We start from the raw sequence: 22373 nt of genomic DNA on the forward strand, positions 1-22373 counted from the left end.
TTTGTGAACACTGGCTGCACAGTGCGAGGGCAAGGCAAGGGTATATCACAATCAGCACAGATCTGAAAATGGAAATAATTTCGGAGTTCTGCCCCTGCAAAGAACTGCAGATGATGCAATGTGTTTAACACAAGTAAGGGTTGTAGTGGTTAGTAATTTAAGGGTATGTGGAAGGTGAGAGAATCTGCTTTATTAAAGTTATCCAGTCAAGGACTTTTTCAATACAGAGGGGATAATAAGTAAAGGGGAAAGTAATAAACAAGAACACACAGAAACACAAGCCTGGTATATAGGGGATAAGAGATAATGCCAAAGACCAGAAGTCTCCACTCATTTACTGATGGGCCATTAAAGAAACTCCAGGTACAGCTTTGGAGAAGGTCACCTCCACTTTCTAACTGATAAGAGAGGGAAACAAGAGAAACATGGGGATTTGGGACATTAGAGAGGAAATCTGTGGGACTATGCAAAACCTATGAAGCAATGTTTAAGGGGTCCATAAGGAACAGTAAGGACACTTTTTTACTGTGAGGTTGATTAAGCACTGGAACAGGTTGCCTAGGGAGGTTGTGAAGTCTTTGAAGATATTCAAAAGCTGTCTGGACATGGTCCTGGGCAAACAGCTTTACCTGGCCCTGGTTGAGCTGAGAGGGTTGGACCAGATGACCTCCAGAGGTCCTTTCCAGCCTCAACCATTCTGTGATAGACATAAAGGGGTATATAAGGGGCTGGATGCCTGTAAAAAGTGGCTGGTCAGTACACTTTTTGACCAAGTCCTGAAGGTGATCACCACAGTCTGGCCTGTTTCCTTATTGAATTATTTCTTATCTATCTTTCTGTGTAATCTGTGTAATTTTCTGTGCCAGAAAGTGGCAAGACAGGCACAAGTGGATGTGGGTCTGACTGGAGTCAGACCAGGGATGTGAGCACCCCCAGGCCTTTGATGCCAGCAACTAATGCTGGGGGTCTCAGCAGCAGTAGTTAGAGGGGCCATCGCTCTCTGGATTGTCCTTGTGGGTCCTGCAGGCTTTGTGCCCTGAGTGCCAGCTACAGGAGGAAATAACATGAGTGGGATTGATGCCAGCTAGTAGTGTCAGACTGGGATGTAAGTGCCGCAGGGCTGTAGTATCAGCTACTGGAGTGAGTAGGGGCTCAGCATCAGCCACTGGAGCAGGTGGGGGGGTCTTTAATTTCCCGCCACTGGGGCAGGAAAGGTGTGTGGCCTGAAAACCAGCCACTGGGGGGACTGGGGTGAGAGAGGCAAATGCAGGGCTGAGTGCTGGCAGCTAGAGTGGGACCATGGGTCACAGCCCAAGTACCTGGTGCTGGCTGCTGGGGGTGGACCAAGCATCTGTATCTTCCCTAAAACCGGGTGAGTGTGGGGTATGCAAGTGTGTTTGCTAGTCAAGCTGGGTGAGCTGGCAAGTAGGAGGCCCTGGGTCCAGGCTGGAGTATTGGGTGGGTGAATGAGCCATGCTGGTATCTGGGGGGACCTGTAAGCATGAGATGCCTTGGGACAAGTGTGTGAGTGCTCCATATTTGCTAGTGATCACCAAGCTGAGCGGGTAATTAGTAGGGGACCTGTGGGGCAGGTAAGAGAGCCAGGATCCAGGCAGAGATACTGGGCATACAGGGGAACCATGCCAGTACTTCAGGGATCTGCAAATGTGCGTGTGCTTGTGAACCTTGAGGGTGTTGTGTGTGTATGCCTGTACTAGTGGCATACACACACAACATAGTGTACTGGTCATACACATACATAGTGTACGGGTCTCTGCCAGCCGAAGAGGAGGAAAGGGATGTAGATGTCTGTGCTTTTTTTAAAGTGCGTCCAATGCTGTTGAAGGCAATGGCTTGTCCGAGGCAGTCTGTGTGACCAGCTATGTCAGTGTCCTGTGTGTGTCTCCAGGACACATACTCAGTTTTGCTGCAAGTGGGAAAGCAGCAGACACGTCCATCAGCTTGTGGAAGAGACCCCCCAGGTCCCTAGGCTAGGCTCCAGCATTCAGGCAGGAGGAATCCACAGACTCCCCAGCAGCTAGGGGCAGCAGACACCTCTAACTTCCCTTACCATGTAATAGTCTTGATATGGTGCACATGATTCATTTTAATACATATTAGTGAGATGTCCATGTGACAAACAGCTGCAAATCTGTGCACAGTAATCTGCAGTCACTGGCTGGATGGTAAGGGAGGGTCTTCTGGGTTCATCTGATGGTCAGCTGGTACAGTTATTCGGGAAACTGCAACATTTCTGAATTTTGGCAGGGTGGTTTTTTTCAGGTGTTTATGATAGTGAAAGGTTAGAAAAAGTTTATGATGGAGAGTAATTTGGTTAGTAGTTATCAAAATAATGATAACACAAACAACTTTGCTACCCTAGTTAAGGAAAGAACAATAGCAACCTCAGAGTAGCAACCTCAGAAAAGCAGGCTCAATACAGCAAACAACTGGAGAAGATAATATAAGGGTTAAGGGGATGATGAGTGGCATCTATCAGGCCTCTGATCACGCTAATAAGTCTTAATGGCTTTGATCATCCTCACCTTAAGCCTCCATCCACACCCATGGGCCCAGGACCTCTACTTAAGCTCAGCCTGAGGCCTTCAATCCCTCTTTGGGCTATGTTTGGAGGCTGGGACTATGACTGAGTCTAGGACTACTGGTCTCCAGCTCAGACATGCTCCTGTTTAGATATGGTGCCTCTTGATCCGGATCTCAACCAGCAGGTAGAGCTCCTGTCTTGACCTCAGTCCTGTCTTGTCACTATGGACCTGCCTGGTGATCACTGAAACTGATCTTAAGCCTGATCTATGGATTGACTTCCTGGCTTGGCCTAGGACATGCCTCATCACCATGATATTGCCTTACAACCTGTTCTCTTGGTTGGATGTGGCAACTAGCTCCTGCTCACGTCACTGATCCCACTGGATGTGCTATTGTTTTAGTGGTGTTCACTGACAGGACCAGAGGCAAAGGACAGAAACTGAAGTACAGGAAGTTTCCTCTGAACATAGGGAAACAGTTTTTTTTTTGTGGGGGTGACCAAGCAAAGGCAGAGGTTGCTCAGGGAGGTTAAACATGCTTGGAGATGTTTACAAGTCATCTGGACACAGTCCTGGACAATTGGCTTAGGTGGTCCTACTTGAGCAAGGAGGTTGGATGAGATGACCTCTAGAGATCCCTTCCAACCTCAAGTATTCTGTGATTCTGTCCCCACTGCACGCCGGCACCCCCACTGCAGCTACTCCTCACTGCTCTCCAACACCATCAAGCACTGGAAAATTATAATGGCAAACTGTTTTAATGCTGAGAAAGGATATGATGTATACTGTTGGAAAGCTTTTATTAGGGACCTCAAAAATGAATTATTTTTTAAAAACTGACTAATGATGAGCGTGAAGAAATAGTACAATCAAAATGAGAAAGAGAAAAGACAGTGAATTTCATTAGAAAGGGCCAGAAAAGGCAACAAACAAAGGTTCTGTAACTTCACTAGTAGACAAAACATATATATAGACCCATTACTCAATAGGGAAGAAAATAAAATAATGGATGAGGTACAGAAGGTAGATGTGGTCCATTCTTTGGGTTTGGGGTTGGTTTTTTTTTTGCTTTTGTCTTTGCATGTTAAAAAGATAAAGATATATAGACCTCTAACACTTCTCAGAGTAAACCTCTGGAGCAAGCTTAAACAAGTCACTGTAATTTGGAAATCTTTGTAAATACCTTTGTGGGCTAACAGAGGATTAATGTGGATAACTGGTAAAAGCAAATATAGTGTTCATTTTTAACAAGTGAGTAAGAATTGAAGGAAATCAGGGAATAATAACTCAGGCAGATTCACTTTGATAAAAGATCCTAGAGCAAACCATTAAATGAGCAACTTAAAATTATCCAAAAGAAATGATGAAACATACCTAAGATTGTAAAGAGCAAATCAGGTCAAATCAAAATATATTTCAATTTTTTTGCAGATTAGCTTTGTGAGTGAAAGATATATAGATGTGACATACTGCAACTTTAATAATACACTGAGCTTTTACTTACCCATTTTAATACGTCAGACCTACCCAAAACTGGGCCAAAGACTGCACTGCTTCTGCCCAGCAGTGGCTAAGAGGCACCATATGCTGTGTGATCTCTACAGCCGCTGCAATGCAGAGTGTGCCTAACTTAGTAAGTAATAGGAATATACAGTGAGCTAATAGCAAAGTTCAGATTTCTTGTCCACAAGTTAAGCATGTGTTAAGCGGTCAGCTGCATCTGGGACATGTGTGCTGCCCGACTATAGTGCATACTTCTTGATGAAATTCTCAATGACAGTCAGAAGCTATGCAGAAGACTCCTACATCCACCTACAGTAATCAGTATTGCTATGGACAGTGGCCTAAATGTTACAGTGAGGATCCAGGAGGCAGAAGATAATGTTGAGTAGGGAAGTATGAGAGAAGGAGTGATGCTGGCAGGGCGTGGTCATGTACGGGTAGAGAATGCTAGGTTATATGGTGGCTTACTGAAGCATCAAGTTGGAATAGTGGTTCAGTATTGAAAGGTAGATTCTTCAATGACCTACCTGCTCATTTGCTTTGAAAATGCATGCCATAAGCAAACTTGGGAAGTATAATCTATGTGTAATTGCAACAAAATAAGTGAGCGCTTCTCTGTCTCTCTTTCTCTAAGAGAGTACTTGTCAATACTTTGTTATCAAGTGAGGAGGTCATTTTAATGTGCAAGGTTCTGTCCTGAACCCAGCTCTGTTCAATATTTTTGTTAACAGTTTGAATGATGGACTGAAAGCTATTTTTTCAGAATTATATAGATATCATTTTGCTAGTAGAGGAGATTTCAAGAACAGTGACAGACACGACAGATATTAGATGTATTGCTGACTAATTTGAAAGAATTCAATATTAGTTAAAAAGAGTAAATAAAATTAAAAAGAATGCTATATATATATCTAGGAGAATTCAAATATACAAAGACACAAGCAGGAAAGACTGTCTGGGCAGAAAGCTATTTGTGCTTATACTGGTTAAAAAACTATGAGTTAACATGAGAACTCTGTAAAAGCCACCTTTCATTTCAGAATGAATATTAGCAAAAAGAAAGTTAATTATTAGATAAAATAACAGTCAATGTTATTTCAGAGAATAGAATTCCCAAAATCTCTTGATATAAACTTGATAGAAAAAGGTCGTTCCTGCTGATTTTAAGTTTATTGATTTGTATGTGTAGAGTAGGTGAAAACAATAAAATTCTGACTGTACAAACTGAGTTCCATGTTTTTCTCACAGATAAATACACTGACATTTTAATCCTTTTTTTCTGGAATTACATTTGATGGGAAAGAAATTGCTAATATGAAGCCTGTTATTACCAATGAGTGATTCCTGAATGTAAACATGAAAATCATCCATTTACACAAAAAAACTGCATTTGATAATATTACCAACACTTCTTTCTCAGTAATTTGTATAAACCAATGTTTGATGACATTTAGAGAAACAGAAAGCACTCGACAACAACAGTAATGGACATTTGTCCATTTATGAGTATGACTCAATTGAAAAATATCCATCAAAACTTTCAATTTGTAGTAATTTAATTTTTTTCTGTGTAAAATGGAATTCTATCCTTTTACCCAAACTATATGTTTTTAATATTTCATGAAAAATGAGATTTTTCCTTAAAAATATTTGTCAAAAATAAATTTTTACATGAAAGTTTTCTTCAGAAACAAAATTTTACTTTCTGCAAAGCTATTCTTGAAAAACTTGGCTTCAGGAACAGAAAAATGTCATTTGACTTGTATGATTAGTTGCATGGTTGTATGAATGAATTGCAAGTATTTGAAAACTGCAAGCAGAGGTACATCAATTAATTTGACAGAAGTTTATAGACTCAAATATTGTTGCCCCGCATAGTCTAAGCTACTTTGTTCACAAGCTGTAAATAGAAAGAAGGGCTAAGTTTATCAGATTTTGGAAAGAGTATCAATTAGCCAGTAAAATTCAGTTGTGACCACATCTGTTGTAAGATCTTCAATGAATTCATACTTAAAAGTTAACCAAACAGCACTGAAATCATGGAGCCAATCTCTCTCATGCATTCTTCTGTTTCTCTTGATACATTTATTGTTGTCAACGTATTCACACTGCTCAGTTTCATTATGTGTTCAGTCTTACACAGTCAGTGATCTCTTTATCTTGGGGATTAATCAACATTATTTTTCTTCGGATTGCAACAGACTAGGAGAGGATACAGCCATCTTCTTTTTCTTAGATAAGAAACGGTGATTTCTTAACTCTCTGTAGACTGTGTTTGATCAACTGCACAAATACTCCAGCCCTTCGTCTGGGCTAATGAAAAAGTAGAAGCACTGCTAAGTGCAGTATTACTAGAATTTTTTGCTCTCTTTGATTTAAAAGATGACCTAACTGTAGTGATTCATACCCATCACAGAGTTTAACATGAAGGGATCAGAGGCCAGGTAACCTAGCACTAACCACCAGGTCTTCCAAATGCCAAGGGTATGAGCATTGAAAAGCCGTCCTTTAGGCAGATGCACACTGAAGACCATTATTTTGAGAGATGTCTATTTTGGATGGAACTCTCTGACTGTAGTAGTGTCACAGGATTTTTGGTTTGTTTTTGCTTGCGAGGGAAGTGAAGGGAAGAAGAACAGAAACAGCAGTTCTATTAAATGCAAAGTACCATTAAATTACATTGCAAGACTGGACTACTGATCCTCAGGTGTGGCATACTCTGCCTAGCTGGGCTCTAAAGGAGAATCTAATTTAGAAGTTATAAGCCAAACTTTTAAGAATGTAAAAACATAAGTAAAGAGGCCCAATATATTTGTTTTGTCCACTACTCTGTGAAGTGAGAATTGTTTCCTACAGCTATGGGTTTATAGCCTTGCATTGAAGTAATATCTTCCGCTATTAAATGCTTCAGAGATATTCTCATCAACAGTGGCTGAAAAATAGTTGTCACTCTAAAAACAAAATGGGAGGATGGAGGCTGGACATCAGCAACTCTGTTTTTTTTCCCCAGTAGAAGTATACAATGTAATTTCTTGATAGCAAAACTGTGTTTAGAAAAATGTTTCCTACCTGAGAAATTCATTTATGTCACACTGATTTTTGGCCTTAACAAGACTAAGTTAACTAAACAGGTGTACAGAATACCACATCAAAGGCAAACAAGTAAAAAAGATGAAAAAGAATCAGACTATTTCACAGACTGTTTCAGTATAAGCACTCTGATTTTCCAAAAGTTTGTATCACATTCACAGAGTATTTTTAATGCTGATATTAAGTTAGGACACAACACCCAGACAAAGGAAATGTGACCTCCAACATTGCATCAGGCTAGCTGAATGATGTTATAGTTCAGTCATACATGACATTACATCAGTCTGTTGAGTGTAACATTACTTTCTAGTGACATGGTGGGAAAAGGCAAATTTACTTTGAGAAAAAATAGAATGTGGATATTTGACAAATTTCTTAAAGGTCATATAAAACCATTTTGATGTAATTATAGTTCTGGATACTGGGAAGAATTATTTCTTTTAGTAAGCACTCCTAAGGCTCCATATAAATATATTTATCATGATTTTTATGTATGTATATATATATATATATATAGTGCAAGAAGAAAATTAAAAGTATAACTTGGGTAGTTCAGTGTCTATGAATAAATGTGCAGTTGGAGAAGACATTTTCTGTAGTTGCTATAGGAATCCAATAACTAATTGCAAAAGAGTTTGAGAAGCAACAATGTTGTAATATCGAAATAAGCCCTATGATGCAGCTGGGAAAAAGTATCAGTTGCTTTTCATCCTGGCTTCCCACATCCCACTTTCACAGCCTGTTCAGCTGGGCTAGTGGATTCAAATGTGAATTCTTTGTTTGGGTTGAATCTTGGTTTTCATAGCTTTAGGTGCTACATAATCCAGTCTAACGTATTTCTTAATGCGTGCCCAAGTTGGGTTTTGATTCTGAGGTTTCATGTTAAGTTACTGTTAAATTTTAAGTTTACCCTGTCCTTGCCAGTCTCCCAGACTCTTGTCTAACAAGAAAATGACGTTATGGTCTTCCTGGCTGTCAGGTTTCTTTATATCTGGAGTCATTCCTAGGCTTTAAGCTTCCTTACCCCATGTTGTGTTTGATAAAGACGGCTGGAACATTCATTCTTATATACTTCTAGGAAGGCAACATGTAGTTCTTGCCCATCAAGAATTTGGCTGTATCTGAGGGATGTACATCGTCACTATATCTTTGAAAGAATCACTAAATATATCCTATTCAGTGATAAAATTTTGACCTAGCAAATCTGTAAATACAGTAGTGCCCATATGAAGCAAGGCAACCCACTGTCGTTCCGAGTGGTGATAAGCAGTGACGATTGTTCTCAAACACATAACCAGGAGAGTATATCTTCCTGTAATACTTCTTTCATGAAGGTCAATGCAAATGAATCTCTCCAAAAGCAGGAGTGAGGATGGGGGTGGTATTTTAAAAAAGGAAAAAAAAGAGGACATATTTTCTAGATTGGTTGTTATTGTGATTGTCGTTAGCCATACATAGCAGAAAGTAGCTTTGTTCATCAGGACCTTTCTGGGAAAGCAGAATAATTATCCACATTTCACAGATGGGAAGCCATGGAAGAGAAATTAAATGGCTCAACAAATGTGTCAGAGAAAATCTGTGGTAAAAGTAGAAATTAAAGCCAGGTTTGTCATGTCCTTGTCTAACTGTATACTGGCGAGTTCCTTCTTCCTCTTTATGAATCTCATCTCCACAAAATACTGTCCTAGCCTTTTGGAAGGCACTAGAAAAAGTGAAAGAGAAGAAAAGAAAGAGACAGGACTGGGAGAAGAGAAGGAATGTTCCTTGTGGTATGTTTTGGGAAAGGAGTCCAAGAAGGACAAATATAAACAGTCATTTAAAAAACAGGCTGCCTGCTTTTCTTGCTTTGTTCTGATTCCTCCCACTCATCAGTAAAATGAAAATATTATACAAAAAATTCCAGGAAAGTGATTTCAAGGAAAAAAAGAACTAGTTGTCAACTTCTATAAATAGGTCTTTTTGTTTCTTTCAGCTTTTCTGCTTTGTGGGCAATGCTTCTCCCCCATCAAACAAGTTTGTTTTCCCAATGCAGTCTGCTTTAAGTATATTAAAATTAATATTCTAGGGCAGATTGTTTAAGGACTTAACTGTGTTTAAAGTTTGCCTACAGTTTAGTTGGCGTCGGTATAGATAATTTCTATATAAACCAGGCTTAGTATTCAGACACATGATAGAAGGCAACTGTTAACAGCAGCTCGATAGAGTGCCACTTGTCAGCAAAGTGTCTGTAGGATCTGAGGACTGTGACCGCTGCGCCCTGAAGCAAACATCTGCTTGTTGAAGATGTGAATGACCTCAGCTGTCTGGCCCTACCGCCAGACTTTACTGCTGTCCTTGCAGAGCTGGCAGGAGCTGATGTTCGCTTCCTCCTCACTCTTCCCCAGGTCAGGCACTACTCTTCAGCACCCAATTTCCCTGGCAGTTTGTGTGAATACAGCAGAATATGAAAGGGTTCCTCTAAAGTGTGTTGCAGATTCCCCTCTGCTGCTCTTTTACCTTGGATGTGATCCATAGCAGACATTCAGACTGGCAGCCTGGGGAGCTGGTACCTTTAACCGTTGCAGTCAGACCGAGTGTAGCCCACCTAGGAGGACCCTTGGCCCAGGTCAGTTATGAACTTAAAGAAAAAAGGCAGACATTTCTTAACATTATACTTTTTTTCCCTTCATAAACCAAAATAGGGTTGCTAGTTTATAAATTGCAAAAAAATGGAGGTGAATATGTGTAAAGAAATCCAAAATATTGTGTTCTATAAGATGCTATTATTACTTTTTAAAAAATAATCATAGTAAATATGGCACTTTAGATTACTTAGCTTATCCTAGGGCTGAAGCTTATTATAATTTATTTAATTATTTTAAATTAGAAAAAATATTCAAGTGGTAACATTGGTTACCATTTTTTCTGCTGTTTATCAAAATGAAATATCAAATAAACTGTAAGATGAGAATTAGATCAAGTAAGTTCTTTATAGTTATCAAACTAGTGGTAAGGTGCAAAATAATTCAAAAAGCTACCAACAGAAAGCAGAAGTAAAGGAATATACTTAAAGTTTAAGTAATGATCCTTGCTTGTTTGCTAGTTTCAGTTGTGAATAGAAGTGGTCATTTATTTCACTTTGATTCAAAGAAGTGGTTTTCAAAATAAGGTCCACAGATCTTTGGTAATCTCCTGATTACTTCTGCCAGGCTTTAATGATAATTGAGAGAAAAAAAAAAAAAGAGTAGGCTTAAATTTGCCTTTTAGGAGTCTGTACTCATGGGAAATTTGAGATCATGTGACTGGTTGAAAAAGGACTGAAACTAGGTCTCTGGGACTGGTGCTGGAGAATTATAGCATTGTTCTAAGATAGCTGGTGCACGGGTATAGGAAAGTTTTTGGAGGTGAACATAAGACCTGAGGGGAAAATAATAACTAATGTTTGATGACTTTTCATGTTGGAATTGTGATAGTGTTACAGAACTTGAAGATAGTACTGCAATTTGTACTGCCAAAAGAAGACTGGTCCTGATTTTCATCTGACTTGCATTACATTACCACTCTAATTCCACGAAGTACCACATTTACTTCTGGTTTACATCACTGTAGGTGAAGCAGAAATTTAGCTCACTCAGTGAAATGGATTCTGGCTATACAGTTCTAATAAGTTTTTGTTGTTTGTGTTGTATATCCTATGCTAGTTTGGCTTGTGACTTCAAATTATTTGGGAGAAGTAATTGTTGTCCAACATGTTCATAGATATTGCCAATGGAGATTCCACACCTGCTCCAAGAAATCCCTTCCAGTGCTTCACAATATTTTCTGCTAGGCACTTTGCCCTTATATATCTCCTTAATCTACTTTGCCATAAATTAAGCCATTATATGTTTGCTTATACATCAGATATGAAAAAGATTATTGCTTCATTTTTGCAGCAGCATGTTATCACTTCCTCTGTCAATTTCCACTTCCTTCAATTAACCAGACACAATTTTATACACCTTTCCTTGTAACTAATTTTCTTAAACTAACAATTTTTGTTGCTTTCCTCTGAAGTCTCTCCATCTTAAAAGTGTACGGTCAAAACTTGGATGCTGGATTCCCGCTGATATCACATCACTTCTGCAAAACCAGATAATTTTGCATCTCTCTTTTCATATGTATATAACCATGTATGGGTTTTGGGGCAATAATGTAGTATGTTTTTACTCCTGTTTAGCTTCTGATTATGCACAATAGCACATAATCCTTTCCTGCAGAAATGCTACCTAATATCTTATTTTCTGTTCTATATTTGTGCAGATATTGTCATAATGCAATATTCTATTGCTTCATCCTTTTTTGCAACTGTCACACCAAGCTGACAAGAACACTTTAAATTGTCTAAAAGTAGGCTATTCCTCCTAAAAGTGTGAAAAAGTGTATTATTGCTGTTGAACTTTGTCTCAGTAATTGACTGCAATTACATTTGATATGTTTGTTGCTATACTAAAAAAGTACAGACGATCTCATTATCTACAACCAATACAAAAAACTCTTGTGGAATAGAGCAGCATTAAGGAAATAATCTAAACCAGATACAAAGATTTGTTTAAAAACCCATTTTACATTTTTATAAGAATACAAAGAAAAATAAATAAAGCTCAGTCTTTCTCTCCATGACTTTAACAAAGAGGTTGTCCTAAATGCATGTAAGGTAATGTTCCAGATTAGCTGTTTCTGGAGGTCTTCCTGGCTAGGAAACATTCTCCCATTAATTAGAGGCATTTCAGACTCTCCTAAATGTCAGCACTGGCATTGCTTTCTCACTTTCTGGGGAAGACCTGCCAGGTAGAGCTTGCCATGAAAAAAGCACTTAGGTCTTCTTCCCCTTCCTTTCAGCAGCTTCCACAAAGTTCTCAAAGGAAGCCCTTTTTTCTCCCTTCTCCTTTCCTTTATGTCCAAAGACAGCTATTTTCAGTCCTTTCCTCTGCTTCTCTACAGCTTTGGAACTAGACAGCAGAAAATCAGACTCAGCTGATCCTTTCCCAAGCTGGAGGGAAGAAAGGGAAAAACTACTACAGCTCCTAATGGAGCAGAAGTGACTGCTTATGGAACGAAGCGAACTGCAATCTGGGGAACTACAGGGCTGTCAGCCTGACCTCGGTGCCAGGGAAGGTCATGGAGCAGATCATCTTGAGTGCCATCACACAGCATATGTGGGACAACCGGGGGATCAGGCCCAGCCAGCATGGGTTCATGAAGGGAAGGACCTGCTTGACCAACCTAATTTTTTTGTCGTTTGCAGACGACACCAAGTTGGCTGGAAGTGTTGATCTGCTGGAGGGTAGGAAAGCCCTGCAGAGGGACCTGGACAGGCTGGGTCATTGGGCCGGGGCAAACGGTATGAGATTCAACAAGGCTAAGTGCCGAGTCCTGCACTTGGGTCACAACAACCGCATGCAATGCTACAGGCCTGGGGAGGAGTGGCTGGAGAGCTGCCTGGCAGAAAAGGACCTGGGGGTGTTGGTTGACAGCCGCCTGAACATGAGCCAGCAGTGTGCTCAGGTGGCCACGAAGGGCAATAGCATCCTGGCTTGCATCAGAAATAGTGTGGCCAGCAGGACCAGGGAAGTGATCATGCCCCTGTACTCGTCACTGGTGAGGCTGCACCTCGAGTACTGTGTTCAGTTTTGGGCCCCTGACTCCAAGAAGGACATTGAGGTGCTGGAGCGTGTCCACAGAAGGGCAATGAAGCTGGTGAAGAGTCTGGAGCACAAGTCTTATGAGGAGCAGCTGAGGGAGCTGGGGTTGTTTAGTTTGGAGAAGAGGAGGCTGAGGGGAGGCCTTCTTGCTCTCTACAACTCCCTGAAAGGAGGTTGTAGCAAGGTGGGGGTCGGTCTCTTCTCCCTAGTAGCAAGCAACAGGATGAGAGGAAATGGGCTCAAGTTGTGCCAGGGGAGATTTAGATTAGATGTTAGGAAAAATTTCTCGATTTCTTCGATGATCTTAACGGTCTTTTCTAACCTTAAGGATTCTATGATTCTATGTTTCTATGAAAGTTAATTTAAGATTAAGATCTCAAGTGAATTTGGAATAGATTCTGCTGAATGATGACATGTGCCAATAGTGTTGCAAATACAAGCTGCCTTGTCAATTTAAATTGTACAGAAACAAGGCACTCCAATATTTGAAATTTTTTTTTAGTAGACCAATTCATCACCTATTACATCAGCACTATCAGAACAGTTCACTGAGAAGTAGAATTCTGATGTCCAGATTTATTTGAATCTAAATCTTCAACTGAGCTATTCAAGTTTTGATGCTTATTATCCTACATTCCTTCTATAGTCAGTAGGAAAAAAGAAACAGGCACTTTGAAAAGCAGTTTCATTCCTGAGATGTATGGTGGTGCCTTCCTTTCCGTTGACTAGAGTGGTTTACAGCAAGTATTCTAAAGATGCCTGATGTTAGACAGATGAATACAAGCCTTACTAAGTTAAAATCTTTTTTCTTCATTGGGGCCTCTTACTGTATGTATTCTCTTGACCAAGCTGTGATACACAAATAATTACAACATGTGAGGCATTATGAACCTTTTGTTTGTGATAAAAAAACCTCAAGTGCAAGGAAAATTTGGGAACTTTGCCTATTTTGTGTATTTATTTGATTGTTAAACTAAAACCATATAAATTTTGAAGTGTTCCAGGTTAATGTTCACCTCACAGGGTGACATTAGTGTTCACATACACAGAGGAAAGAAACTTGGAAAGCCTGGAAAGCCTGGAAACATTCATTAAAAAACCCCAAAATTAGAAAAACAAAACATGAGAAAAAAACATATTAGTTTTTTCAATTCAACTGCTTTCCCTGAAGTTAAACACTTATGTAGAGAGGCTCACAGGTATTGTTCCCAAATTCTAAGTAATCCTTCAGAGTAAACTAGACCTACAATTGAAAAGATGAAGAAATTTTTCATTGACCTTCAAATTACATGCTTCCACTGAAATTTCCATTGAAATCAGTAGAACAGCCTATTTTCATAGAATCATAGAATCATAGAATCATTAAGGTTGGAAAAGACCTCTGAGGTCATCAAGTCCAACCATTAACCTAACTGCCAGGCCCACCTCTAAACCATATCCCTAAGCACCACATCCATGCGTTTTCTGAATACTCCCAGGGACCATGATCACACCGCTTCCCTGGGAGTTCCCTTGTTCCAATGCCTGACTACCCTTTCGGTGAAGAAGCTTTTCCTAATATCCAACCTAAACTTCCCCTGGCGCAGCCTGAGGCCGTTTCCTCTCATCCTATCGCTTGTTACTAGGGAGAAGAGACCGACACCCACCTCACTACAACCTCCTTTCAGGTAGTTGTAGAGCAAGAAGGCCTCCCCTCAGCCTCCTCTTCTCCAAACTAAACAACCCCAGCTCCCTCAGCTGCTCCTCATAAGACTTGTGCTCCAGACTCTTCACCAGCTTCATTGCCCTTCTGTGGACACGCTCCAGCACCTCAATGTCCTTCTTGGAGTCAGGGGCCCAAAACTGAACACAGTACTCGAGGTGCAGCCTCACCAGTGACGAGTACAGGGGCACGATCACTTTCCTGGTCCTGCTGGCCACACTATTTCTGATGCAAGCCAGGATGCTATTGCCCTTCGTGGCCACCTGAGCACACTGCTGGCTCATGTTCAGGCAGCTGTCAACCAGCACCCCCAGGTCCTTTTCTGCCAGGCAGCTCTCCAGCCACTCCTCCCCAGGCCTGTAGCGTTGCATGGGGTTGGTGTGACACAAGTGCAGGACCCGGCACTGAGCCTTGTTGAACCTCATGCAGTTGGCCCTGGCAAACGATCCAGCCTGTCCATGTCCCTCTGAAGGGCTTTCCTACCCTCCAGCAGATCAACACTTCCAGCCAACTTGGGGTCGTCTGCAAACTTACTGAGGGTGCACTCAATCCCCTCGTCCAGATCATCAATGAAGATATTGAACAGGACCAGCCCCAACATTGAGCCCTGGGGAACACCACTCGTGACCGGCCACTAACTGGATTTGACTCCATTCATCACCGCTCTCTGTGCTCGGCCGTCCAGCCAGTTTTTTACCCAGTGCAGAGTGTACCTATCCAAGCCATGAGCAGCAAGTTTCTCCAGGAGAATGCTGTGGGAGACAGTGTCAAAGGCGTTGCTGAAGTCCAAGTAGACAACATCCACAGCCTTCCCCTCATCCACTAAGCGGGTCACCTTGTTATAGAAGGAGACAAGGGTAGTCAAGCAGGACCTCCCTTTCATGAATCCATGCTGGCTGGGCCTGATCCCCCGGTTGTCCCGCATATGCCGTGTGATGGCACTCAAGATGATCTGTTCCATGACCTTCCCTGGCACCGAGGTCAGGCTGACAGGCCTATAGTTCCCCAGATCCGCCTTCTGACCCTTCTTGTAGATGGGTGTCACATTAACTAACTTCCAGTCAGCTGGGACCTCCCCGGTTGACCAGGACAGCTGATAAATGATGGAGAGTGGCTTGGCGAGCTCCTCTGCTAGCTTCCTCAGTATCCTCGGGTGGATCCCATCTGGCCCCATGGACTTGTGAGCATCCACGTGGAGGAGCAGGTCGCTAACTGTAACCTCTTGGATTACTGGGGCTTTATTCTGCTTCCCATCTCCACCTCCCAGCTCAGGGGGCTGATTACCCTGAGGATGACCAGTCTGAGTATTAAAGACTGAGGCAAAGAAGGCATTAAGTACCTCAGCCTTCTCCTTGTCCTTTGTGGCAATGTTTCCCTCCGCATCCAATAAAGGATGGAGGTTGTCCTTGGCCCTGCTTTTGTTGCTGATATATTTGTAAAAACATTTTTTGTTATCTTTAACGGCGGTGGCCAGTTTAAGTTCTAGCTGAGCCTTCACCTTTCTAATCTTCTCCCTGCATAACTTAACAGTATCCTTGTAGTCTTACTGAGTCACCTGCCCCTTCTTCCAAAGATGGTAAGCTCTACTTTTTTTTTTGAGTTCTAGCCAAAGCTCTCTGTTCAGTGAGGCTAGTCTTCTCCCCCTCCTGCTCGACTTTCAGCACATGGGGACGGCCTGCTCCTGTGCCTTTGAGATTTTCTTCTTGAATAACATCCAGCCTTCCTGGACTCCTTTTCCTTCAGGACTGCCTTCCAAGGGACTCTCTCAACCAGATTCCTAAACAGGCCCCAGTCTGCCCTTCTAAAGTCCAGGGTAGCCGTTTTGCTGACCCCCTTCCTTCTCCAAGAATCGAAAACTCTATCATGGTCACTGTTCCCAAGATGGCCTCCGACCACCACATCACCCACCAGGTCTTCTCTGTTTATAAACAGCAGGTCCAGCGGGGCACCCCCCTGGCCGGCTCGCTTACCAGCTGCGTCAGGAAGTTATCTCCCACACACTCCAGGAACCTCCGAGACTGTTTCCTCTCTGCTGTGTTGTATTTCCAGCAGAGATCTGGTAAGTTGAAGTCTCCCACGAGAACAAGGGCTAGTGATCGTGAGACTTCTCCCAGCTGCTTTAGAATGCTTCATCTGTTTCTTCATCTTGGTTGGGTGGTCTATAACAGACTCCCACCAGGATATCTGCCTTGTTGGCCTTCCCCCTGATCTTTACCCATAAGCACTCAACCTTATCATTACTGTCGTTGAGCTCTAGACAGTCAAAACACTCTCTAACGTACAAGGCTACCCCACCACCTCTCCTTCTTTGCCTGTCCCTTCTAAAGAGCTTGTAGCCATCCATTGCAGCACTCCAGTTGTGTGAGTCATCCCACCATGTGTCTGTGACAGCGACCACATCATAGTTTTCCTGCCATGCAATGGCTTCCAGCTCCTCTTGCTTATTGCCCATGCTGCGTGCATTGGTGTAAATGCACTTCAGTTGGGCTATAGATCTCTTCTCCAACACAGGCATGCCACCCCTCGGCTCATCCCTAGCAAGACTGGTTTTATCCCCTTCCCCCTTCGCATCTAGTTTAAAGCTCTCTCAATGAGGCTTGCTAGCTCCTGAGCCAGGATCCTTTTCCCCTTTTGTGACAGGTGAACCCCATCTGTCTCCAGCAGGCCCGGTGCCATGTAAACTGCCTCATGATTGAAAAACCCCAAATTCCACCTCTGGCACCAGCCTCTGAGCCACGTGTTAATGAGGTGGGTCTTCCTGCTCCTTTCCATATGCCTCCTGGCTACTGATGGGATGGAGGAAAACACTACCTGCGCTCCTGATCCTTCAAGTAATCGCCCCAGTTCTCTAAAGTCTCTTTTGATCGTCTTTGTACTTCTCTTGGCTACCTCATCACTGCCAACCTGAACAACCAATAGCGGATAATAATCGGACGCTTTTACCAGCCTAGGGAGCTTCCTGGTAATGTCTCTTATCTTTGCCACAGGAGGCAGCAGACTTCCCTATGGGATGGGTCAGGTCAGCATATTGGGCCCTCTGTTCCCCTCAGAAGGGAGGCGCCTATGACAATTACCCTTCTTTTTTTCTTAGCAGTGGCCGTTGTAATGCGTGGGGCTGACTGGTTCCCCCTAGTCAACCCCTTGGATGGATCACTGTCCAGTTCCTCATCCTCCTGGCCCTCAAATTCCAGAGCCTCATATCTACTGTGTAAGGGTACCTGGGGGGGGGTGAGGTCAGCCAGGGGAGGATTTGCCTGCTGTGCCGAGCAGGGATCTGCATCCATCCTCCTCCATCTCTTGGGTCCCTTCCCTCTGCCTGGTGGCACCAGGGCAGGGGAGCCTCTCCTTCTCTTGATGCTTCCATCTGGTGTGCCGGTCTCAGGGATGGTAGGGAGTGGCTCCACCATATAGATAGAGGGTGAAACTTTGCTAAAATCTTGTCACTTCCCATGTATATACAATAGTGTGAACCTTTCTACAACTTATGTTACTTTTTTTCTAGTACTTAGGCCAAATTATGCCTAATTTTCAAATGGTTATATTTCACACAATATATGTTGAAAAAAGGAAGGGCTAATTGTATCATTTGATTCCTGTTGTATTTCTAATTGGAGAATACCCTGATATTAATTAGGATAAAACAGTGGATCTACTTCAGTATCATACTTTTGAGCATTAATTAAGGATATGAGATAGTAATTTAGGAAGAGATTGATTTCTATTGCTTGTATATTTTAATGGCATTTTCTGCAATGTAGTATTTACATTGAAAATGTTAAAGAATAAAGTGATTGATGATTATTAAGAACTCGTTGACTTAGTGAGTAGTACCTTAATATAGGATTAATTTCACTTAAAACAATCTGTATGGTTAACAGATTAATAAACAATGAGTAAGGGCAGCACAGATGAGCTGCATATTTTGAATAATTTTATAGAAAAATAGTATAGGACAAAGGTTTGTTCTGCAATTATTTCTCCTGTGAGTTAACATTACTCACTAAGGTAATTCCACTCAATTTTCTCGTTAAATTGCTATGATTATTACAGGTGAAGAAACTGAATAATCTCAAAGGTTTAAGTCAAAATAGCAGGAGCTGTAAAAGGAATAAAAACATGGAAACTACCAATGAAGTGAGGAGGGATTACTCAGTGCCACAAAAAGCAACCAAAACATGAATTTTAGTAGGAATGTCTCTTGATAATGCCTTGTTCCCATGGAATTAATTTTCCTGTTTTCAAAGCAGAGAGTTAAAACACCTGAAACAAACCTCATCTTCCATTCTCCGTCATTTCCATCTCTTTCCTTCCCTTGCTACATTCTTGGACCTAAACAGGCAGTGAGTGAAAGTGGATAGCAAAGTTTCATAGTATTGAATCCATGTCCTGCAATTATTTCAGAGAGACTGTTACTACTTTTTCCTAAGTACTTACTACTTCAAAATACTGTGCAAGTGTTTGAGATTTTCTGCTTTTTAAAGCCACTGGGTAGACCTGCTAGCAGTTTGTTAAGCTTCCTTTCTAAGTTAGGCTTACTGCGCACCCTGAACCCTAATCTGATAATAATGATATATCATCTGCTGCTTGAATGGGCCTAAGACTTGAAAGGATGAAAAGTTTGGAGTCAAATTTCTGATTTTTAATCATAGAATTGGAGCTGAATCAAGTAAATGCGTATCTGTGTTACTGTAACCATGATGGTGAACAGGACCTGTTAAAACTGTCAACTTATCTCAGAAATTATCTGTGGGCCAGGTTCTTGCAAGCCTTGCTAAGCCTTTCTCAGCAGAAATCAAGATACCAGAATTTCTTTACAATGTTAATCCTGAACACTTACAGTAACATACAGAAACTGTTAATAAAAACTGAATAACAGCAAGATGCAATTATGCAGTTCAGATTGCTTATTCCATGATTGCTTATTCCACAGTCTCACAATATATAGACATTGCGAGTTATGCTTCTTACTATGAATTCCTTTGTCTTACTTAGGAATTCTTCTGGGAGCAGAAAAGTGCCAACCTCACTGTTGCCCAAACAAAAGTGTTTTTGTTTCACCTGAACTTAACTCATGGCCCACAAATTCTAGGAGGTTTCTTATACTACATGCCTACTCTTTCACTGATTATGCCTGTTCAGGTTGCAGAATCTGCTGGCAGACTCCATACAAACTGGTGTAACACAAGTCATAAGTACTAACCTGTAGAGTTATCTCCCTTCTTGCAAAGCTAGATGGGGGGGGGGGGGGGGGGGGGGAAGAAGACATTCATTCAGTGCTCTATGTGCAGAGGAAGAGAATTTCCTAGTGCTAGGTGTAGTGAAGAGTAAAAACCCAGCAGCACTCACCAACCATTTTGCCTTTGGCAAGAATAATGTCAGAAGAATAGAATGCTTTTTTAACCTTACATGCCTTGGTTTGCAAGACTGGCATAGTTGAACCATCTGAAAATGACCTCTGGAGGAGTACATGCTTGGCAAAAAATCTTTTGAAACAAAGTATCCAGATGCACCAAAGGTGTTTAACCTCACAACCAGTGTTTTGAATTGTGGCCACAGGCAAAAGTCCCAGTTACATTGCATCCGGAAAGCTGGACAGGGAGCATGACTAGACAGCTAAAACCTCCTTCTGGTTGGAAGTGATTACAGGCCTGGCTGTAGGCGTTTCAGCCCACTGAACACCCTGGGCCATTCCACTACTCCAGGAAGAAAAGCTGTACAATCAAACCTTGCAGAAATACCTTTTCAGTTAGGGGAGAAGTATGTTTTCCCTTCCAGGGAACAATTAACAGGTCCAGCTAAGGTTCCATGGAGAGCTGGAGTCACCCCTGTGGAGCCTAACAGCAAGTCATCTGCCCCCTTTGCCTCTTGTAACCTACCTGTAATGGAGTTTTATTCATAGAGTAGAAGAGTTTAGAGCTGTCTCTCCTAAAGGACTACTCACACCTACTCTTGGCTCTTCAGAGTTCAGGTCTCGAAAGAATCTTCTAATTTTATTTACCCAACTGTTCTGTTTAGTCTCATTTTTGGCTGAGGACATACTTTCTAGCTGTAGATTTAATGTTGTGGTGAGATTCTTGAAACTTTTTGAATGTTCTGCACAAAGAATATATGATTGTGAAATTTTTTTTCCATGAATTGTACTTTAGGGGGTTGGTTTTAATTAATGATGGGATAATAACTTTTATATTAAAACCTGATTTTTTACAGGGTAATTGCAGCAGATGAATGAGACATGTTTACTGAGCATGAAGTAATGGAAATTGCTATGGTGTTTTTGAGAGAAAGGCATCTCTTTTCAGAGGAAGCAAAGGAAGAGAATCACAAAGGCTCTCAAGACCAAATTATTCTGACACAAAACAAAAAACACATTTATATGGTAATGCAAAAAAGTCAGAGGTGGCAAATACAGTATTAAGGAGAGGGAAAAGTTTCAGAGAATCAGTGACAGTTTTGAGAAAAGTGCAACAAAAGCTTTGAGAGAAGTGGATTTGTGTCTGGAAGTTGAGCTCCAGTTTGAAGTCTCTGATGCCTAAGATTTAAGTTTTGAGGTCTTGAGTGTTGCCGTTCCCTCAGTGTGGGCACTGGGAGAGTCACTCTTGTTTACACAGAAAACTGTTTTCATGTAATCTGAAGGAACATGGTATTCTGGAGATTTTCATATCCTCAGTTGAATCTCTCTGATTTTGGTCCAGCAGTTCAACATGTTAAGAAGAATCTGACTTTGATACAGAAGGGAAGAATGAGTGATCACATTAATCCATATTTCATTAATAAGCCAGGCTAAAAATAGGTGAGAAACCTTTAACACCTGAATTGTGAACTAATCATATTTCACACCTTGTAGATAGGTCTGAAGAGTCAGTGACACAAGACAAAAAAAGAAAAGTCAAAACTTCTTTAAGACTATAAACTTGTTTAAGAGGGAAAAAAAACAAGTCAGCCTTTAGAAGTATTTTTTGAGGTACAAATATATATACTGCCCTGGTATAATGGAATTTTTTAACATTTGCTGTATCTCTTATCTCCTGTTTGGTGAGAACAGTGCATGTACTGTAAAGTAGATTGTGGTCTAGTCACCACTGTACAATGAGAACCAGGCAGACACCTTAAAATTGAAGGAATTACTGGCAAAAGCAGCATGGAGAGGGAAGGAGAGAGAAATTGTTTATGGCTACTGAAAAGCAGCTCTTGGCTAAACTCTTCTGATAACTTCAGGACAGTGAATCTGTTGTGATTAATTCAGTTTTATTTCATATATAAGAGAATTATTTAAATGCATATAATGGCACAAATTAATAAAGATAGGATTGCTGAGAGTGGCAATCCTGATTATAGCAACTACTAAGGAAACAATCTTTTACCAAATTTTCCTGAAATTCTTAATTTCCTTTTCATAACTGTTTACAAAAATGGCAAGCCCAAGACATTCAGCATGGAAGTTCTACTTATGCAGACATCTAAATAAGTGGCTAGCTTTTCAAACCTGCCAAGTAATCGAGCAAGTCCCCTTGAAATGAATGGACTGAAGTGTTCAGTACTTTAGAGGCTGTTTAGCATGACACATGTAATCTGAAAGTATATATAGCAGCACAACTTAAGGATAAATATTTGATTAACACATTCTAGCATTTAGATTTTTCCTAGTATTCTGAAGACACTTTTCTAAAGATAGAAGAAAATGCTGGTTGAGAGCAACAAGGGAATATATAAAAAGAGATCAACAGTGCAAAGTTAAAAAGAAGAAAAGATCCATTCTTTAAAAATATTTTTTTGAAAGGATTTGTAACTAGTAGGGGAGCTTGGTTCATACCTTTTCTTAAGTTTAAGATGTTGCATTTGCAGAGCACTGGTGTATACACAAAGATACAC

The sequence above is a fragment of the Platalea leucorodia genome (assembly GCF_965183815.1).
Source record: "Platalea leucorodia genome assembly, chromosome: 1".
NCBI lineage: Eukaryota > Metazoa > Chordata > Aves > Pelecaniformes > Threskiornithidae > Platalea > Platalea leucorodia.